Here is a 24,126-nt window from a genome sequence, read left to right as displayed (position 1 = left end):
TTTTAGATATGAAGTCCTTGCCCATGCCTATGTCCTGAATGGTATTACCTAGGTTTTCTTCTAGGGTTTCTATGGTTTTAGGTCTAACATTTACATCTCTAATCCATCTTGAATTAATTTTCATATAAAGAGTAAGGAAAGGATCCAGTTTCGGCTTTCTACTTATGGCTAGCCAATTTTCCCAGCACTATTTATTAAATAGGGCATCGTTAACTATTCTTAAGATGAATAAATAGTTTCTTCTTTCAGTTATATAGTCATCTCCAGGTTCCAGAGCAAATGGAGGGAAGCCAGAGAAAGACCAATTCAATGAATATCCTGGAGCTTTTAAAACATGCTCTGTCAATGGTTTTCAGAAGCAGAAGTCCAATAATTAGTACAAGGACCTGGAAGAATAGTACTAAGGGAATCAGGAGGTAGTAAGGAAAATTTCCTCTTCTCACTATGTATGCTTGTTTTTTTAATTGAATCTTAAACTACACAAGAGGAAAAGGACACTAATGACAAGAGGAAAAGGACACTAATGATATTTTGTTTGAACCACTTTTCTCCCCTCTTCTCTCTACTCTGATTCATTATCTGGATAATTCTCCCCATCTTTTAAGTCACCTCTCAGAGAGGACTTCATTGACTTCCAGGTTGTGTTTAGGTTCTCTGAATGATGCCCCCACATTTGCAGTAGTAACTTACATTGTAAGAACTCTGCAGACAGTCTCCTCATCTTGGTTCTGTTTCATCCCATCACACAGGGCAAACAGTCACTGTGTGCACCCTGGTGTCCCTGGGTCTGACACACCACTAAGCACAGTAGGCAGGCAATAAACATTCATTTAATAAATTAACAAGTAAATATGTGTACATGTGTATGTCTTATTCTCTAAACCACAACATGAGCCCTGTGAAGATGGAGGTAGCATCTTCTACTTAGCATAACGTTTAACGGACCAAAGCTTCATATATAATGTGCTTCTTCCTCTGAGTTTTCAAACTTGTAATTTTCCACCAGCCTATTGATACATAGGGATGATTTAAGTACTTATGAGTAGGGGTGGGTCCACACGGTCAAGGTGTCGTATTTCCCACCGTGGTTTCTCCTTTTTACAATACATGTGGAATCTGTAAGTCTTCTTAGACTATCATAGGCTATATATTTTAAATCCAATGAATGAATCTGATTATAGTGCTAAAATGAAAAGCCTTTCCAAATTGTAAATCATTTCTCTTGCTTGTTGAAATGGCTTTCTTCTAGAGATTTGGCTTTTATAAAAATGTAATATCTTTGTCATCACATTTTGGCAGTGCATTCTGAAAGTCAAGGTTTTTCAGCCTTGCCACTTTTGACCTCTAAGGCCAGACAACTTTTTTTCTATGAGGTCTGTCCTGTGCATTATTAGATGTTTAGCAATGTCTCTGGCCTCCACCTACTAGTATCCAGGAGCACCTGCCCCCAAATTGCTATGAGCATTGTCAAATGTAACCTGGAGAGCAAAATCACTTCTGTTTATGAAACAGTAGTTTGTATCATACATGGTTGCTTTCCATATTTAAGATTGACTTCCAAAAAAACTAATTCTTTTTTTTTTTTTAATCAGCCAGTCTTTGACAGACTAAATAACCTAATTCTAAAATTGATATTTAAGGAACATTTTGTTTTCTGGATAGAATTTGCCTTTCTTTCTCACAACTAAATACATGGGTTTAACAATGATTTTATGAATTTAACATGAATCTTGAACATTGTTACATTAATCATTCTTGACTTTCCCAATTCTCAAGACTATATATTTTAGATGCAAAGTCTTTTGTGAATACATTATTTATCATTTTTCCAGGAATACTGTTCCCGAATTCTTTGAGACGGAAGCTCTATAGCTGGAGTGCAGTGGCCGGATTTTAGATGCAAAGTCCGGGTTCCCGCCATTCTCCTGCCTGCCTCCCGAGTAGTGGGACTACACACTGCGCTAGTTTTTTTGTATTTTTTAGTAGAGATGGGGTTTCACCGTGTTAGCCAGGATGGTTTTTCATTGCCACCCATCTCGGAAAGCTGTGGGATTAAACTTGAGCCACCGCGCCCGGCCCCGAAGTTATTTTTGAGCCAAATAACACTTAAAGGCATCCTTCACATGTCTAAGTCACTCACATTTGTCACTGATTTCAGAGTTCCTTTTATGTTAGGTCCAATCTGTTAGAATTTAGATGAACAAGGACAAAGTTGCATGGGCAAAGGTGAGGAGAAGGAAAAATAACTGTCATTTAAATTGCTTTCTTTACCTACCTCTTGAGAAATTCTCCTTTTCTTTTCTTTTCTTTTTTTTTTTTTTTTTTGGAGTACAGTGTTGCTATCATACACCACTTACATTTTAGTCAGGGACTGAAATAACAGAGTGAAGAGATCCCAGAATAGAGTGTGAGCCATTTTTTGGAAATGCCTTGGAGTAATTTTCATAATACCCTAGAACACAACTTCATGGATGTTTCCGATGTCTGGGATGACAGCAACCAGATAAAGATGCTTGCCTTTCAGACTTTGCTAAATTGATTGCTTTCCCTAAAGGAAATCCCTAAGAAGATATCATCCTGGTAGTGACCATAATGAGGTGCAGCACCCAATTACCCAGCACTGTAGATTCTGAAGGGCTTGATTTTTCCTCTGCAGAGGCACTGCCAGCATCGGCTCAGCAGAATGGGAGACTTAAGCAGTGCCTAACAAGTGCAATGGTTGTTACCATTGGCCATTCAGTCCTCTAGGCAGGGTGACAGCCACAAAGCAAGCTGTATTTATCATTGCTGGAATTAGTCCAAGCCTCCAGGGCTAGCTTGCTTCTGTTCTAACATTACCAGGGGTCAGCAGCTGCAGAAGCAGAGGGTCAATTTGCTCAGCCTTGCTTTTCTATCACGATGGCAGAGATAAATGCTATGAAGTACATGAATGAACTCTGGGAACTCCCCTTCTCAAGATCTGCCCTGCAGGCTTTATGCCAATTATATTCCTTTGGCAAATAAGCAGCTCTGGAGAAAGACTCAGGTACTTTCAGGCAGTTTAGGACTGCATTTACAGATCATTTAGGTAAATCTCTCATTTTGTGGATGAGATGAAGAGCAGTTGTGTACTCTTGGCCAAGTCTGCATAACCTACTCTACGAAGGACCTGGATGGTTTAACTACCTAAATGAAAAAAATACATATATCCCACACACTGCCTATGCTTTAGTGTGATTTTGGATGGCATGGGGCAGAGAGGGTGTCTCAGTCAACTTGGGCTGTCATTAATACCATAGAGTAGGTGGATTAAACAACAGGAATTCATATCTCATGGTTCTGGAAGTTGAAAGTCCAAGATCAAGAGGCCAGAAGGATCAATGTCTTTTGAGGGCTCTTTTCTTAGGTAACAGACAGCTGCCTTCTTGTGTCCTCAGGCAGCTGGAGAGAGAGAAAGCAAGCTCTCTGGTGTTTCTTCTTTCTTATAAGGGCATTAATCCCTTTGTGGGGCCTCTACCCTCATGACCTTATCTAAAACAAACTACTTCTCAAAGATCCCATCTGCAAATACCATCACACTGGAGCTTAGAACTTCCACATATGAATTTGTTGGGGACACAATTCAGTCCATAGCAGGGGGAGAGGAACAGTTTTGGGGCATGAGCCTCTTGGAAATGGACAGACCTGAGAAAAAGAATCTTTGGATTATTACAAAGTGGTATGAGAATGCTAGTTGGGTCAGGGACTGCCAAGAGGGAGGAAACTATCCAAGGTAGCTTGACAACGTGTAGGCAAAATTCATGATCTGATTTTGAACCTGACAGAAACTACTGCTCCACTTCACCGGGAACAGCAGGTGTACATGCAGCTGATGTCTGTCTGTGCTGGCACCTGCCTATGGTCACAGCTTTTTAATGGCACTGAAATTAGCAACTCTCTTCTTTCTCCATCTTGCTACATCTCTCCATACTGATTATTTTTAATTAATATGGATATTAGTTTCATCTTAATACGATAATATCTCTAACTTATTTTATTCACCTTTCTCTCAACCTCACATAAGACATGAAATGCTTTCTTTTCAGAGCTGTGCAGAATTCCCTGGAGGACAGCAACCAGAACTCCACAAAGGAACCCAATGAGGTAGCTGGTGGCTATGGTACAATTAGCATCAGCTAGGAATTCCCCTCGGGCTCCTTCCCTCCCTTTAATCTCCCTTTAATCTTTCTGTAGCTCCTGCCAATGGCCTTTTTTTGGGTCTATGTTTGCTCCTTTTCTGCCCTACTTTTTATCTCGTACACTGCAGTTAAGGTTAGCATACTCTTATTTTCATTATTTGAAGCTGTCCAAGCATTCACATCTGGATTCAGGATGGCATTTGAAAGAAATATAATGGTTTCCAAAGTCACGGTTATCATGTGATACAGATAGACACCTGCATATGCCAGGAATCTTAAAGACTACTCCTCAAATACACTTGTCATAATTTGTAGAAAATGTCACTGATAAGCATCCTCCAAATATGTGCTTTTCTGGTAAACTTGTAACTTTTGTTACCATTTATAATTCAGATAAGCTAGGTACTAGATTACTTTGTGAAAGCATAAGGACTAAGAGAAAAAGTGTCATTGGTTTTAAGTTGTCCTGATGTTCATTCTATATACATTACTATAAATCTAGATTACCAATTTGTTCTTTTTGTGTCATTGTTAAAGTCTGCTCAATGACTCACCATGAAATCCCCTCAAAATTATCCAAATTTGGCTTCTTGGCTGTTTCCTTTTTGAGTTAAATAACCACCTAGGTCACTGCAAGTCTCTACTAATTATACACAAGAACATCTGTTCTTTAGTCAGACACGACTCCTCCCAGTTTGGCACTGACCACTCTCGTTTCGGGCTGCTTCTCTTGCATGGCAAGAGTCAGCTTATGCAAAGCATCATCACTGCTCCCACAATTAAGAATTGCCTGTGGCCGACCTCTTACTTGTGGGTCCCAGATAATTGTTAAAATTATAATAAACTCTCAACCAGTGAAGAACTGAGATAGAACATTGGATAGGACAGCTGGGAGTTCCCCTTGGGTTCCTCCCTCTCTTAATCTTTTTGTAACTCCTGCCAGAGGAAACCAAATAAGATGCTGCCTGGAAAATGATCAATGTGGAGTCTGCAGAATAACAGACTGATGCAACATAAAAAACCGGATAATTTCACAGACTATTTTTTAAAGTATAGTGATACTGGCTGTGGGGATGGCAGCATTTATTCATTCAATCAATATTTACTGAGTGTCCACCATCTGTTAGGCACGGGGCTAGGTGCTGAGAATAAAGCTGTGAAGAAACTAAAAAACAAAATAAAACAAATCCCAAAGAGCAGAGAATACTTCTCACTGTCAAATGTCTGTGGCATGTTTTTAGTACTACCCATAGAATTTGTGTTAAAATAGACTCTAGAGAACTCAAAGGCAAAGTAACAAAATGAAGAACAGTACAGGCTGCTTGATTTTACACTCTGTTGCTTTCTATATGTAAATTTTGGGGCCTTACTTTCCTAATCTGCAAAATAAGGATATTAATTTGCCTGCCTCATAGAATCGTGTCATAATTGTGTCATGATTAAGCTAGTTAATACAGATAAGCATCCTAAATAGTGGCCAACATATAGTAAGTGTTCAATAAAATCAAGTAAAATCTAATTCAGAGAGAGGCTGTGATGAAAAGGATCCTATGCCATGTGTGAGTTCAACAGGAAAGATTGTCATGCTTGATTAGTAATACTTGCTGCAAACAGCATGGTGAGTGGTGGTGCACACGCCACTTGTGCATCTTCTCTGCTCTCTCCCTCACGTTACAGATGAAGCTGAAACACAGAAAGATTAAGACATATAACTAAGATGACACATCTAATTAGTAACGAAGCTGGAACTACAATTTACATTGCTATGCTAATTTTTGTAGACCTATAAATCATTTAATATAGGCAAAGAAATGATTTTCACACAAGGCTACACAAATAATTTCTCAAACAAGGAAGAGAAAATCTCTACCATGTATATACAAGGTATCAATATCCAGGGTAACTAACTAGAGAGTAGTTAATCTGACTTGCTGGATTTATACATTTTAGAGATGAGTTCCAATATTTAACTATTGAGCATGTTCTCTACCCATTGAATAATTTTTCCTTTATCATGGCTTTTAAAAATAACTGTTTAAATTCAACCTTAAAGTCATTTTCATCCACTTTTCCATGATATCATGAAATTTTTCCCAAGTGATATGCATAGGAACTTTTGGAGACATAACGGTGTGCACAAATTGGTTGGTTCTAATGGTTAGATTTACTTATATAAGCTGGCAGCCTTGACAGCACACACTCTTTTTGTTGTTTCAAATTACAGCGTACGTAGTAACAGGTCTAGGTAGAAAATTAAATGATCCTATTAAACCTAGTCACTGAATCTTTATCTATTCCTGTGTTCACAAACGAAATAGTTTTTTCTTTCTTTGTAGCTGGAGAAATTAAGACACAGAAAAGTGAATTTTCTGTGAAATGAACCATAAGAAGCAGAAACAAACTCATGAGAACAGGCTTCTCCTCCTGTGTATTAGCTGTGCAGCCTCTTATCAGTTGCCCTACATTTCACTCTTGGCAGAGAACATGGGGAATCCATGGGTGAACACTTGTAAGGCAGTGTTATGTCTCTTTGTTTCAGAGATAATGAAAAATTGTACAATATAGTGTTGTCAATATGTGAAGCTAAGCTTTTTCAGCTGTAGTATGCTAATAGAGATGACACTATCAGGTACGTAGTGGGTGCCAATAAATTGCTATGAAATTAGAATTAATAAAAAGAGGAACAGACACAAATTTATACTTCATTGAGAAGTAATGAACAGCCACCCCATATCCAAGACCCATGGGATTTATTAACTCATGCAGGGATAGGTATTTCATGAACACATATAGGTTGGTGCAAACGTAATTGTGGTTTTGCCATTTAAAAGTAAAGGCAAAACCTGCAATTACATTTGTACCAACCTGATATAAATACACACACACACTCACAACTAGAGGGCTTTCTGTCTCATAGCAGAAATTCTACATAAAATAAAATCTTACTAAATGATAATGTGAGCATTTCAATTATTAGGGGGTAGGAAAAATAACAGAAGTGAATTATTAAATAGATTCTCTATTGCTCACAGCTTCACAAGAGATAAAGAGATAAAGGACATTTATTGGAAGAATAATTCAGCCTTGCAGACTTGGTAGAGATGGCAATAAGTGTCTGTAGCTAGATGCCCAAGTTAGATCTCTAACTTGGCTTACAGAAGCATCTATAAACCATGATAACCTTGGCTTATAGATGAAGAATACTATGAAACAATAATGGCAGATCAGAAACATGCATTTAAAAGAATTCTCAAAGACATAGGCAATCAGCTGCACCAGTTCCTCCATAAGAGGTACCAGTCTGTTTGAGGATATCATGCTGACCGTAGTACTCTTGTTCACTGCCCCATGCACCCTGCCGACACTCTCTTGTTGCAGGGATAGCCAAACTCTTGAGCATATCTTGCTTGGATCAAGTGTTGGAGCCACTGAAGGCCCTGATGGTGTAGCTGCCTTCCTGTTGATAGTTTTCTGCTACCACCAGGAGGCTGTGGGGTGCTTGGAACTCCGGACTGAGTTTTTCCTGGTTGTGCACCACTTCTACCACAGGAATGGAGCTCTAGAAGGGTAATGCTTTCATGTCACAGACTGTATGGTTATTGAATAACTCACCTGCATTGTAGCACTTTGTTGCTTGGGCCTCATGCTGCTATTAGGCAGTGTCCAGCAAAAACTAAGAGTGTGCCCAGGCTCACGAGAAAACAAAGAAGAAAAAGAAAGCTCTCAAAGTACATTTAAGGGGGTCTAGGAGAGAAGGGACTGTGTATCTTTTTACCCTGCAGCCATCACACAAAGTACATAGTGAAACTCAAAGACTCTGCCTTTGGTTCAATTTTTGTTATCAACATAAACAGCCCGCATTGGAGTCAGGTGTGTACTGCCTACCTGGCTAGCTTTCCTGCTTTTTCTTCAAGCATTACTTCTCTCATTGAGAGGTGTGTGTGCTCATTATCACACCTCATGTAGCAAAAAAGAAAATCCTTTATTCTTACTATACTAAAAACTAAGAGAAGAATTGATTAGGAAAAAAATTAAAATTTCTCATAATTCTATCAAAGAAAATCAGTTTTAACAACTGTATCTATACTATGCTTTTTCCGTATATATTTATGTATATGGAATATGTGTGTGTTTATATATATATATGAATGTGTGTATCTATTTATATTTGTGTATATATCTTTATATACTTTTTTACAAGTATAATTAACCTGATTTTTCAGTTTAATATGCTGTGGACATTATTTCACTTAAAAAAGTACATCTACATTGGCACATTTGAAGGCTACAGTTTTCTAGATTAGGAGTTGGCAAACTTCTTTTGCAAAGGGACAGATAGCAAACATTTTAGGCTTTGTGGACCACATGTGGTCTTTACTGGCAAAACTGCGCCCTCCTCCTCCTTTTCCTCCTCCTCTTTTCTTCTTTTTCTAATACCGATTTAAAAATGTAAAAGCAATTCTTAGATCATGGGCCATTGCCTAAATATACTGTATATTATAGAATAAATAAGAGGAGTTTTCCTCTTATTTACTACTGTAAACAACACCATAATACAAAAGTAAAATAGGTAACAGTTATAGTTTACAGAATATCTTAATTTATTTAACCTTCTGCTTCCAGCTTCTGCATCATTTCACTGCTGATGAGAATTTTCGCACTAGGTAAAGAGGCTTGCTTATCTGCTTTCTCTAACAATTTTATTAACTTGATGCAAAGAAGTTACAACAGATATGTTTAATTATTAATTCAACATACATTTACTTTGAGCCCATTAAGTGTATTGCAACATACTAGTATTCAATTTAATCAGTGGTTTTAACAGAATGAACCCTCCATTCAAAACAGAGAATATTAGTAGCATCATTTAAGCTGTTCTTGTACTCCGTTTTATAGAACAGCTTTAACTTGGGGTAGATCTTAAGTTTTGGGCAGCATAAAAATATTTCAGAAAATGGTGTCCAAACACATTTGATGATAAAAGTGAAATTTAATGTGTTGATCTCCCAAATAACTTATCTGCCCTTTAGATAACTTCAGGCTATGTCCTGCCATGAAAATACCCCAATTGCTCCCTTTTCAATAATCTTAAATGACTTTCCTGTAGAACCTAGTTTATAGGACTAATTTTGAACAATAGTGCCATGCTGTTGGAAGAAAATGTTAAAAAGTTAGACTTGCTGAATGATTTTAGATACGGATAGAATTGTTTCAAAAACATATTTTCAAGATTTATACTGAATAAAAAAAGGCTAAGATTTCTTATGTCCAAATATATTGGCATTAATGACATATAGCTAACTCAAAGGTAAAAGCAATTGAAAACAAAACAATTGAATGGTTTTTATCCATTTGATTAATCAATTATGTCTTAAGATAATAACCTGGTGGTGGAGGATGGGCATGAAGTTATTATTAATGTCCATCATGGTATGTACCTTGGTCAGAGAATGTACCAAGAGAGAAAAATCTGTCTGGAAAGCACATAGCACAGACAGAGACTGCACTCTGGATGTGTTTGTATCTTGCCTCTAAAGGCATATTTTGTTAAATTATTATATACAGCATAGGTTATATATTTACTCTGTTAATGAAAAAAAAACCCTAGAATTTATTTTCCTAGGTTCCAAGTTATTTAAGAACAAATGTCTATCCTGTAAAGAAATGGACTATGATGTTTGAAAGTGTAACCAATATGGTTTTCTATGCCCTTAATTAATATTCATAGACCTGGAATATTTGGAAACTAAATGACTACTCTCTGCCAGGCACTGTTCTGGGTGCTGTGGACAAACCCAGACAAAACCCTGCTGTCACAGCCTTACATACCAATGGAGGGAGATAAAAATTGAAAATGAGTAAATCAATAAAATACAGCAAGACCTCACTTAACCTCATTCATAGGCTCTTGGAAATTGTGACTTTACATAAAACAATGTATAATGAAACCAATTTTCCATAGGCTAATTGATATAAACAAAAGTTTAGTTCCTAAGGTATATGTCTGGTCACAAAAACATCAACAAATTTCTAAATAAAGAACAAAACACTTCTAATGTTAAACATTGAAATAAATGCTAGCTATACACACATTTAAGAAAGATTAAGAAAAACAAGAAAGATCATTAATACCCAAATATTTCAGTTCAGAGTCATAGGTGGCCGAGCCTGTCCGAGCCTGGCAGATCAGAGTGTAAGGTGGGGCCAGCCCTGGACAGGATATCATCCTTGCAGGGCCACTCAGTCACACACACCCTGTACTCACTCACACAGCTTTGGGATGTGGGAGGTAACTGGGAGAAAGCCCCCAGAGATGCAGGGAGAACATGCAAACTCCACAGACAGTGGCCCTGGCCAGGAACCAATTTGTTTTTTCTCATCAATATTGTTATGAAACAACATTATCCTTAGGACCTGCTGTAAACTGATAAGGTCTATTCATCAAGATCACTGGTTTTATATTTAGCCATGTGTGTACACATACAGTCACATATATGTATAGACATATACTTACATATATGTATGATCTTGATACATTATCTCAAAATAGCCCTATAATCACTGTTGTATCTTTACCTAATAGCCTCTTGATTCCAATGCAGCATGCCCTAAATTACATTCAGAATCTTGCCTCCCAAACTCACATCGCCTCCAGGGTTCTTCATATTTGTTAATGGCAACACCATTCCACTATTCATGGTTATGATCTGCAATTCACTTCTAATTTTGGCTCTTCACTTAATTCTTAAAGAAAATCATACTAAGTATTGTTAGTGTTTCCTCCCTAATATACACCACAAGCATCCCTTTTCTCAACTCTTTATAGCCCCAGTTCATACTGCCTCTCTTTTATATTATCACAGATTCAGGTATATATGCACATATATTCAGGTATATATACCCAAATCATACAGTATACATTTTTGCTTTTCAGTAAATTTATATTTAGTCTCTATTGGGGATTTGGAGTGTGAACACTTGGTAGAACATGGTCATTAATTCTCAAATTGGGGTTGAAAAGCCTCATTTTCTTTCAAAATTTCCCAAAGCAGCGAAACACATTACTTTTAAGAAGGATGGAAGGTTAAGCAGATGTGAGGAGGGAGAGTGGGTGTTTGAGGTCATTGTTATTTCTGTGAGCTACTGACTGAAGAAAGAATATATTTAAAAGAGCAAGTAGGAACATCACAGCCTAGCCTAGAACAGAAGCTCCCACCTCTTCATCCTTCACCTTCTTCTTTAGAACATCTGCCAACTTCCGATACAACTAGCATCTGTGTCTCTGGCTCACCTGTGGAGGAGGAGATGATCTTCAAAACCATGCTGAGAATGTTCTTCCTGCCTCTCCCAACTCCAACTAGGTCACCTTCTGCCTTTCCATTGTTCTTACAAATGCCCACAGACCTCAGCAACATGGATACCAAGAGGACAAAGACTGTCTCTCAGTCTGCTGCAATTCAAAATAAGCCAAGAATCTCACCCGCAAGAGACTCACTCATAGGCGCAAACATAAAGGGAAAACGGAGGAAGATTTACAAGAAGAATGGGTAACAAGAAGCTAAAGGAGGAATTACAGTACCCAGACAAAAAAAAACTAAAAATCAATGACATCCTCTGAAACCAAGAGTCAAAAACAGACCACTTTGCCAGACTAATAACTAAAGATGAAAACAGACATTTAAAGAAGGAAGAAATGACTCCATAATGATAAAGGAAAATATCAAACCAAAAACACCTCAGGAATAACAGAGTGAAACGTATGTGTGAGCAGTCCAGAGCCCGGCAGTGCAGTGTGACATGAATTCACAGTCCTACCTTAGCCTCCTAACCTTCACCTTTATGACACCTCAGGTTAGAGTGCGGGGTAGGGAACTGGGACATGAAGTCTGGTTTTAGTTACAAAAAGAGATTGTCTTCCTTTATAATTAATTTCCAAACAGAATGAACATATCAGATATAATTTGCTGGACTCACACATTTTGGTTGGGGGCCTTTACCTTGCCCATAGTCCCCACTACTCATGACTTAGTAATAAGACAAGCTTCCATTTTTTAAGGCAATATCTACACCAGGCTGTATATATAAAGTATCTTTTTAAATACATAAAAAAATCCTGTGAAATAAATATTACTCTCTTATTTTAATTGATTTTTTAAAGACTAAAGTATTTAATTTTAGGGCTGTTTTTAATTCAAGGAAGAGTATCTGTTTAGAGACATCAAGTGTTTCCTTTGAGATTGACTAAAAAGGAAGATGCCTGCTATATTTGGTTCTGTTCAGCATTGCACTGGAGGTCTTGTCCAGGGCAATAAGACAGAATAGTAAGGTTTTAAGAATTGAAAGGACAAAATATAAAAGTTATTGTTGTGTTTGAATATTTAGAGAATGCAAAAGAATCTAGAGATATATTATTATTTAGGAATATTATATCCTAAAATATGCAAGTTTTGACCAAAAAAACTATAAAGCTATAGTGAAAGAAATATCCAAAGATGTGAGGGGAAGGGATAAACCATGTTTATGGATTGGTAGGTTCAATATTGTAAATGTTGTCAAATTGACTCGTAGTTCCAGTGGGCAATTTTAGTCAAAATCTGAACTTTTTATTTAATATAAACTTTTTTTTGGTGGAACTTGAAAAGCTGATTCTAAAGTGTATATAAAGTACAATGACAGAAAATGGTGAAGAAACTCAGTTCCAATTTAATATAAAGCTGGAACTTAAAGACACTGATTTCTAAAGTGTATATTGCAAGTACAATGACAGAAAATGGTGAAGACAATTGAGAAAGAAAATTGAAAAAAGGAGAATACATAATGGAAGAGTTGAGAAGAGAGGACCTGCTATACTGCCAACATTTAACATAAAGCTACAGAAATTAAAGTGTGGTCCTGGCACAAAGACAGACAAACCAAGGAAAGCAGAATAGAAACAGATCCTGGTGACCATGGACACTTGATTTATGATAAAGGCGGCACTGCAGAAGGGGGAGAGAAAGACAGTCTTTTTGAGAAATGATGCCTGAACTGTTGGCTATCCATAATGGAAAAAAGAAAAAACTATCCCCTACCTTACTTCATGCACACACACAAAATCGGTTTATGTTCATGGTAGACCTAAGGAAGAAAATCAAAATAATAAATCTATTACAAATATAGAATAATCTTTATTATCTCCAGGTAGAAGATATTTTTAAAGTAAGATCCGCAAAACAATAAAAAGCAAGCAAAAGATGGATAAATTTTGCTACATTAATTTTTTTAATAATTGAAATTTAACCTTAAAACAGGAAAAAGGCAAGTCACAGATTGTGGAAATGTATTTTCAATACATCACCAACAAAAAAACCTGAAACCAGGTTTTGAAAATACTTTCTAAATAAGTATTCAAAATAAGAAAAGTAAACCATTTTTATTTAAAAAAGAAAAAGCTCTGAAGAGAAAGAAAATAAAACAGCAGATAGGAGGCAGGACTAAATTGCAGCTCCCACTCAGACAGCCAGAGCAGTCTGTGGAGACTCGCATCATAAATTTTTGCTCCAAAAACGACTGCAGGATTATACCAGGAAAGCCAAGAGAATCCACAGACTCTTAGAAGGAAGCTGATAGCTCCCTTAGGACCCAGGAGACAACCCAAATACTGGCCCTGCCCATTGCCTGATCCTGCCTATACTTCCACAGCTGATGCTCTCTTGAAAGCACCACTTCCTGGCAGGAGGACAACCAGCAGAAAACTGGTGCAATAAACAACAATAATACAACTAAGGACCCTCAACAGAGTCCATTTCACTCCCCTGCCACCTCCACTGGAGCAGGTGCTAGTATCCACAACTGAGAGACCTGAAGACAGTTCACATCACAGGACTCTGTGCAGACACCCCCAGTACCATCCTGGAGCCTGGTAACCCTGCTGGGTGGCTAGATTAAGAAAAGAAATAACAGTCACTACAGCTATGTTCTCAGGAAGTCACATCTCTAGGAAAAGAGATAGAGTACTATGTAAAGGGAGCATCCAGTAGGACAAAACAATGTGAACAGCAGCCTGGAGACCCAGATCTTCCCTTTGACATAACCCACCCAAATGAGGAGGAACCAGAAAAACGATTCTGGTAATATGACAAAACAAGGTATTTTAACACCTCGAAAAAAATCACACTAGCTTACCAGCAATGGATCCAAACCAAGAAGTCCCTTAACTGCCAGAAAAAGAATTTAGGAGGTTGATTATTAAGTTAATCAAGGAGTCACCAAAGAAAGGTGAAGTCCAAATTAAGTATATTAAAAAAAAAAAAAAAAGAGATACAAAATATGAGGGAAGAAATCTTCAGTGAAATAAATAGCATATGTAAAAAACAATCACAACTTCGGTTAATAAAGGACTCACTTAGAGAAATGCAAAATGTACAGGAAAGTCTCAGCAATAGAATTGAACAAGCAGAAGAAAGAATTTAAGAACTCAAAGACAAGGTTTTCAAAAAAATCCAATCCAACAAAGACAAAGAAAAAACAAAAATTAAAAAAAATTAACAAAGCCTCCAAGAAGATTGGGATTATTTTACATAACCAAACCTAAAATTATTGGCATCCCTGGGGAAAAAGAGAAATCTAAAAATTTGGAAAAGATAATTGGCCAAATAATCATGGAAAACTTCCCTGGCCTTGCTAGAGATCTAGACATCCAAATACAAGAAGCTAAAGTCACACATGGGAAATTCATCACAGAAAGATCATTTCCTAGGAACATAGTCATCAGGTTATTAAAGTCAAGAAGAAGGAAAGAATCTTAAGAGCTGTGAGGCAAAAGCACCAGGTAACCTATAAAGAAAACCCTATCATTAACAGCAAATTTATCAGCAGAAACCCTACAAGCTAGAAGGGATTGGGGCCCTATCTTTAGCCTCCTTAAATAAAATAATTATCAGTCAAGAATTTCGTCACCAGTGAAACTAAGCTTCGTAAATGAAGGAAAGATACAGTCTTTTTCAGACAAACAAATGCTAAAAGAATGTGCCACTATCAAGTCACCCCTACAAGAACTTGTAAAAGGAGTTCTAAATCTTGAAACAAATCCTGGAAACACATCAAAACAGAACCTCTTTGAAGCATGAGTCTCACAGGATCCATAAAACAAAAATACAATAAAAAATGCCCAAGGTATTCAGGCAACAAATAGCATGATGAACGGGATAGTACCTCAAATCTCAATACTAATGTTGAATGTAAATGGTCTAAATGCTTCACTTAAAATATACGGAATTGCAGAATGCATAAGAATTCACCAACCAAGTATCTGCTCTCTTCAAGAGATTCATCTCACATACAGATTTAAGTAAACTCAAGGTAAAAGGGTGGAAAAAAGACATTCTATGCAAATGGACACCAAAAGTGAACAGGAGTAGCTATTCTTATATTACACAAAACAAACTTTAAAGCAATAGCAGTTTAAAACGACAAAGAGGGACATTATATTATGATAAAGGCCTTGTCCAACAGGAAAATATCACAATCCTAAATATATTTGCGCCTAACACTAGAGACTTCAGATTAATAAAGCAATTCCTACTAGACCTAAGAAATTATATAGACAGCAATACAATAATAGTGGGGGACTTCGATACTCCACTGACAACACTAGACCAGTCATCAAGACAGAAAGTCAACAAACAATGAATTTAAGCTATATCGTAGAACAAATAGCCTTAATAGATATTTATAAAACATTCTACCCAACAACTGCAGGATATACATCCTATTCATCAGTGCATGGAAATTTCTTCAAGGTAGATAATATGATAGACCACAAACATGTCTCAATAAATTTAATAAAATTGAAATTATATTAAGGACTCTCTCAGAGCAGTGAAATCAAATTGGAAATCAACTCCAAAAGGAATCTTCAAAACCATGCAAATACATGGAAATTAAATACTCTGCTCTGGAATGATCATTGGGTCAACAATGAAATCAAGATGGAAATTAAAAAGTTATTTGAACTGAATGAAAATAGTGACACAACCTATCAAAACCACCGGCATACTGCAAAGATGGTCCTAAAAGGAAAGTTCATAGCCTTAAATGCCTACATCAAAAAGTCCGAAAGAACACAAATAGACAATCTTAGGTCATTCCTGAAGGAACTAGAGAAACAAGAATAAACTAAACCCAAATGCAGCAGAAGAAAAGAAATAACCAAAATCAGAGCAGAACTAAATAAAATTGAAACAAAAAAAAACTACAAAAGTTAAATGAAACAAAAAGCTGATTTTTTAAAAAGACAAAGAAAAATTGATAGACCATTAGCAAGAATAATCAAGAAAAGAAGATAGAAAATCCAAATAAGCTCAATTAGAAACAAAAGATCATTCAAGGCTAATATGAACACCTTTAAGTGCATAAACTACAAAACCTAGAGGAGATGGACAAATTCCTGGAAACATACAATCCTCCTAGCCTAAAGCAGCAAGAATTAGAAACCCTGAACAGACCAATAACAAGCAGTGAGATTGAAGTGGTAATTTAAAAATTACCAACAAAAAACTTTCAGGACCAGATAAATTCACAGCTGAATTCCATGAGACATTCAAAAAAGAATTGATACCAATCGTATTGACGTTATTCCACAAGACAGAGAAAGAAAGAATCCTCCCTAAATCATTCTATGAAGTCAGTGTCACCCTAATACCAAAATCATGTAAGGACATAACAAAAAAAGAAAACTACAAAACAATATCCCGGATGAACACAGATGCAAAAATCCTTAACAGAATACTAGCTAACTGAATCCAACAGCATATCAGAAAGATAATCCACTGTGATCAAGTGGGTTTCATACCAGGGATGCAGAGATGGTTAAACATATACAAGTCAAAAAATGTGATACACCACATAAACAGAATTTAAAATAAAAATCACTTGATCATCTCAATAAATGCAGAAAAAGCATTTGACAAAATCCAGTGTTCCTTTATGATTAAAACTCTCAGCAAAATCAGCATAAAAGGGACATACTTCAGTGTAATAAAAGCCATCTATGACAAACCCACAGTCAACATAATACTGAGTGGGGAAAAGTTGAAAGAATTCCCTCTGAGAACTGAAAGAAAACAAGGATGCCCACTCTCACCACTCCTCTTCAACAAAGTACTAGACGTCCTAGCCAGAGCAATCAGACAAGAGAAAGAAATAAAAAGCATCTAAATTGGTAAAGAGGAAGTCAAACTGTTGCTGTTTGCTAATGGTATGATCACATACCTAGAAAATCCTAAAGATTCCTCCAAAAAGCTCCTAAAACTGATAAATTAATTCAACAAATTAGTAGCTCTGCTATACACCAACAATGACCAAACTGAGAATCAAATCATCAGATCAAGAACTCAACCCCTTTTATAATAGCTGGAAAAAAAAAACATAAAATACTTATGAATACACCTAATCAAGGACATGAAAGACCTCTACAAGGAAAACTACAAAATGCTGCTGAAACAAATCATAGATGACACACACACAAATGGAAACACATCCCATGCTCATGGATGGGTAGAATCAATATTGTGAAAATAACTATATTGCCAAAAGCAATCTAGAAATTCAATGCACTTCAAATCAAAATACTGCCATCATTCTTCACAGAACTTGAAAAAAAATCCTAAAATTTATATGAAACCAAAAAAGAGCCCACATAGCCAAAGCAAGACTAAGCAAAAAGAACAAATCTGGAGGCATCATGTTACCTGACTTCAAACTATACTATAAGACCACGGTCACCAAAACAGCATGATACTGATATAAAAATAGGCATGTAGACCAATGGAACAGAATAGGGAACCCAGAAACAAACCCAAATACTTACAGACAACTCATCTTTGACAAAGCAAACAAAAGCATAAAGTGGGGAAGGGACACCCTATTCAACAAATGTTGCTGAGATAATTGGGGAGTTACATGTAGGAGAATGAAACTAGATCCTCGTCTCTCTTTTATCTTTTCTTTTTTTTTTTTTTTTTTTTTTTGAGATGGAGTCTCACTCTATCACCCAGGCTAAAGTGCAGTGGTGCTATCTCGGCTCACTGCAACCTCCGCCCCCTGGGTTCAAGTGATTCTTTTGCCTCAGCCTCCCAAGTAGCTGGGACTACAGGCACGTGCCACCAGGCCTGGCTAATTTTTTGTATTTTTAGTAGAGACAGTGTTTTACCATATTGGCCAGGCTGGTCTCAAACTCCTGACCTTGTGATCTGCTTGCCTTGGCCTCCCAAAGTGCTGTGATTATAGGCATGAGCCACCACGCCTGGCCTCCTCCTCTCTTACCTTATACAAAAATCAACTGAAGATGGATTAGGACTTAAATCTAAGACCTGAAACTACAAAAATTCTAGAAGATAACATCAGAAAAACCCTCTAGACAATACTTAGGCAAAGACTTCATGACCAAGAACCCAAAAGCAAATGCAGCAAAAACAAAGATAAATAGGTGGGACTTAATTAAACTAAAGAGTTTCTGCACAGCAAAAGGAGCAGTCAGCAGAGTAAACAGAGAACCCACAGAGTGGGAGAAAATCTTCACCGTCTATACATTTGACAAAGAACTAATATCCAAAATCTACAAGTAACTCAAATTAACAAGAAAAAAAATCCCATCAAAATTGGGCTAAGGATATGACTAGACAATTGTCAAAAGAAGATACACAAATGGCCAACAAACTTATGGAAAAATACTCAACATCACTAATAACCAGGGAAGTGCAAATCAAAACCACAATGCGATACCACCTTACTCCTGCAAGAATAGACACTATCAAAAAATTAGAAAATAATAGATGTTGGCATGGTTGTGGTGAAAAGGGAACACTTCTACACTGCTGGTGGGAATGTAAACCAGTACAACCACTATGGAAAACAGTGTGGAGATTCCTTAAAGAACTAAAAGTAGAACTACCATTTGATCCAGCAACCCCACTACTGTGTATCTACCCAGAGGAAAATAAGTCATTATACAAAAAAAGATAATTACACACACGTTCATAGCAGCACAATTTGCTGCTCTCTCTCTCTATATATATAAATATACACACACACACATGCAATATATATGTGTGTGTATATATATGCAATATCTATCTATCTATCTATCTATCTATCTATCTATCTATCTATCTATCTATCTAATGCAATGATACTCAGCCTTAAAAAGGAATGAATTCATGACATTCACAGCAATCTGAATGTGTGTTTTCGAGTTAGAGCAAGAAGCAAATTTCTTATTTATTTTGTGTTTATTTTCATGTGACCCCTTGATATTTAATAAAGTCTCCTTGAGTATTCTACTTTATCTCAGCTTTTCTAAGTGTAACTACAGAAAGAACTGTCAAGGGCCAAAATTAGATCAAGAAGATTCCCAAATATTCTCTTCCTTCCACGAATGAGAACTTGGACTTGGTCCACTGGGGGTCTTCCCTTTCCTGTCCTTCAGTAATGCTTCTGCCCTACCAGACCAATTGTGTGTGTGTGTGTGTGTGTGTGTGTGTGTGTTTGTGAGAGAGAGAGAGAGAGAGAGATGTAAAATTTGGAAAAGGCTGGTCATGGTGGCTTATGCCTGTTATCCCAGCACTTTGGGAGGCCGAAGCGGGCAGATCTCTTAAGCCCAGGAGCTCAAGACCAACCTGAGCAACATACCAAGACCCCATCTCTTAAAAAAACAAAATCTGAAGGAAAGACTATGTAAGGGAAGGTGAAGAAAAGCATGGGACAGACCTGGAGGTTAGTCTTTTAAGAGGACTATGGAAACAGGTGCAATGCGTAGATACACAGATGAGAGATCAAAAAGGATTTTAAAAAAAGCAAGTGAAGAATTCAAGGAGATTTGCATTTGCTTCTTGGGTGAGTTTCTGTGACCACAGTGCCACTGTGAGATCAGGCTACATGAGACACAGCTATAAGCATTTCACAGTGTGTAGCAAATTGGAGCCAGAGCTTTAAAAGGTTATTAGTGCACCTCCAAGAGAGCAGTGGGGTGCTCTGGTGGCATGAGTAATTGGTGAGAGAACACCAGCACAGAGGTGCAGAGCTGTGACTGCTGGCTCTTCCTCCCCCTGTTTGCCAACACCTGCGAAGCCTGCAGCCCAAGCTCATTCCAGTGGTTCTATTTTGGCAGCAATCCTTAGTGTGACTTTCCTTTCTGAGTCTGTGGGCTGTTTGGCTTTGTGTTTGAAAGCAGACCAACAAGACAACATTTTGACCTTATAGAAGTACTACTTACTCTAAACCATCTGAGTGGAAGCATCCTCTGCCTCCCCCTGTTCGCCCACAACTGCGAAGGCTGCAGCCTAAGCTTAGTCCAGTGGTTCTGCTATTGCAGCAATGCTTAGCATGACTTTCCTATCTGAGTCTGAACTGTTTGGCTTTGTTTTTGAAAGCAAACCAAGAAGACAACATTTTGACCTTATAGAACCATTGCTTACTCTAAACCATCTGAGTGGAAGGATCCTTTCACAGTGACCAAATTATGTCTTGTTTTAGGTAACTATAGTAGTATATGTTGAATATTGTGTTCCCAGCAAAAGAACAGAACAATTTCTTCTTTATTTCTAGAACATTGGTAAAAAAAAGCGTAAGCAAACATTTCAGAAGATGAAATTTATATTCTTAGGTGTAGCCTACATATTTGTTCAAAAAGGACTATATTTTACAAATACAGACTTTTCCAAGAACAAAGCCAACCCATATTGTATTCTTCTCTAATCTGAAAATGATTCAAGACTAATAATAATGGCACCTAACATTTGTAGAGCACTTTAGAGTTTACAAAATCTTGCATGAGTATTTTCAGATATGATCACCAACTCAATAATAAAAAGTGAATTTTATTATCTCCACATTACACTTAAGAAAATCTGAGTACAGAACCCAAAGTTACTTGTCTGCTGAGTGTGATGGTTGTGCAAAACCCAGGTCTTCAAACTCTAGATCCTCAGTGCCTTTAGCCTTATCACAGCTGCCAGTACACACACACATACACACACACACACACACACACAAGCTAGGTAAATGTCATTTACTGTTCTCATCAATGCATGCCACATATCTCAGCATTTGATTGCCTGAAATGGTAACCAACATAGACACATCAAAATGGCAATTAGCACTGGGAGACTTTGGGCAAAACTATTTACATATTTTTGACTTTTTGAAACTCAGTCTTAATACACAATTACTATTGCAAATATTATGGGTGATCACCCCTAATCTTTTCTTTTCTATTATACTTTAAGTTCTAGGGTACATGTGCACAACGTGCAGGTTACATATGTATACATGTACCACGCTGGTGTGCTGCACCCATTAACTCATTATTTACATTAGGTATATCTCCTAATGCTATCCCTTCCCCCCCACCACAATAGGCCCTAGAGTGTGATGTTCCCCTTCCTGTGTCCAAGTGATCTCATTGTTCACTTCCCACCTATGAGTGAGAACATGTGGTGTTTGGTTTTCTGTTCTTGCAATAGTTTCCTGAGAATGATGGTTTCCAGCTGCATTCATGTCCCTACAAAGGACACAAACTCATCCTTTTTTGTGGCTGCATAGTATTCCATGGTGTATATGTGCCACATTTTCTTAATCCAGTCTGTCACTGATGGACATTTGGGTTGGTTCCAAGTCTTTGCTATTGTGAACAGTGCTGCAATAAACATATGTGTGCATGTATCTTTACAGCAGCATGATTTATAATCCTTTGGGTATATACCCAGTAATGGGATGGCCAGATCAAATGGTATTTCTAGTTCTAGATCCTTGAGGAATCACCACACTGTCTTCCACAATGGTTGAACTAGTTTACAGTCCCACCAACAGTGTAAAAGTGTTCCTATTTCTCCACATCCTCTCCAGCACCTGTTGTTTCCTGACTTTTTAATGATTGCCATTCTAAATGGTGTGAGATGGTATCTCATTGTGGTTTTCATTTGCATTTCTCTAATGGCAAGTGATGATGAGCATTTTTTCATGTGTCTGTTGGCTACATGAATGTCTTCTTTTGAGAAGTGTCTGTTAATATCCTTTGCCCACTTTTTGATGGGGTTGTTTGATTTTTTCTTGTAAATTTGTTTGAGTTCTTTGTAGGTTCTGGATATTAGCCCTTTGTCACATGAGTAGATTGCGAAAATTTTCTCCCATTCTATAGGTTGCCTATTCATTCTGATGGTAGTTTCTTTTGCTGTGCAGAAGCTCTTTAGTTTAATTAGAAGACTTCTGATTAGGATTTTTAATAGTTTCAGAAGGAATGGTACCATCTCCTCCTTATACCTCTGGTAGAATTCTGCTGTGAATCTGTCTGGTCCTGGACTTTTTATGGTTGGTAGTTATTGCCTCAATTTCAGAGCCTGCTATTGGTCTATTCAGAGATTCAACTTCTTCCTAGCTTAGTCTTGGGGGAGTGTAAGTGTCCAGGAAATTATCCATTTCTTCTAGATTTTCTAGTTTATTTGCATAGAGGTGTTTATAGTATTCTCTGATGGTAGTTTGTATTTCTGTGGGATCAGTGGTGAATATCCCCTTTATCATTTTTTATTGCATCTATTTGATTCTTCTCTCTTTTCTTCTTTATTAGTCTTGCTAGTGGTCTATCAATTTTGTTGATCTTTTCTAAAAACCAGCTCCTGGATTCATTGATTTTTTCAAGGGTTTTTTGTGTCTCTATCTCCTTCAGTTCTGCTCTGATCTTAGTTATTTCTGGCCTTCTGCTAGCTTTTGAATGTGTTTGCTCTTGCTTCTCTAGTTCTTTTAATTGTGATGTTAGGGTGTCAATTTTAGATCTTTCCTGCTTTCTCTTGTGGGCATTTAGTGCCATAAATTTCCCTCTACATACTGCTTTAAATGTGTCCCAGAGATTCTGGTATGTTGTATCTTTGTTCTCATTGGTTTCAAGGAACATTTTTGTTTCTGCCTTCATTTCGTTATGTACCCAGTAGTCATTCAGGAGCAGGTTGTTCAGTTTCCATGTAGTTGAGCGGTTTTGATTGAGTTTCTCAGTCCTGAGTTCTAGTTGGATTGCACTGTGGTCTGAGAGACAGTTTATTATAATTTCTGTTCTTTTACATTTGCTGAGGAGTGCTTTACTTCCAACTATGTGGTCAATTTTGGAATAAGTGTGGTGTGGTGTTGAAAAGAATGTATATTCTGTTGATTTGGGGTGGAGAGTTCTGCAGATGTCTATTAGGTCTGTTTGGTGCAGAGATGAGTTCAATTCCTGGATATCCTTGTTAACTTTCGGTCTCATTGATCTGTCTAATGTTGACAGTGGAGTGTTGAAGTCTCCCATTATTATTGTATGGGAGTCTAAGTCTCTTTGTAAGTCTCTAAGGACTTGCTTTATGAATCTGGATGCTCCTGTATTGGGTGCATACATATTTAGGATAGTTAGCTCTTCCTGATGAATTGATCCCTTTACCATTATGTAATGGCCTTCTTTGTCTCTTTTGATCTTTGATGGTTTAAAGTCTGTTTTATCAGAGACTAGGATTGCAACCCCTGCTTTTTTTTGTTTTCCATTTGCTTGGTAGATCTTCCTCCATCCCTTTATTTTGAGCCTATGTGTGTCTCTGCATGTGAGATGGGTCTCCTGAATACAGCAAACGGATGGGTCTTGACTCTTTATCCAATTTACCAGTATCTGTCTTTTAATTGGACCATTTAGTCCATTTACATTTAAGGTTAAGATTGTTATGTGTGAACTTGATCCTGTCAATATGATATTAGCTGGTTATTTTGCTCGTTAGTTGATGCAGTTTCTTCCTAACATCGATGGACTTTACATTTTGGCATGTTTTTGCAATGGCTGGTACCGGTTGTTCCTTTCCATGTTTAGTGCTTCCTTCAGGATCTCTTGTAGGGCAGGCCTGGTGGTGACAAAATCTCTAAGCATTTGCTTGTTTGTAAATGATTTTATTTCTCCTTCACTTATGAAACTTAGTTTGGC

Source organism: Macaca thibetana, chromosome 18 (assembly GCF_024542745.1).
Source record: "Macaca thibetana thibetana isolate TM-01 chromosome 18, ASM2454274v1, whole genome shotgun sequence".
Classification (NCBI taxonomy): domain Eukaryota; kingdom Metazoa; phylum Chordata; class Mammalia; order Primates; family Cercopithecidae; genus Macaca; species Macaca thibetana.
Note: the sequence above shows the minus strand (reverse complement) of the source record.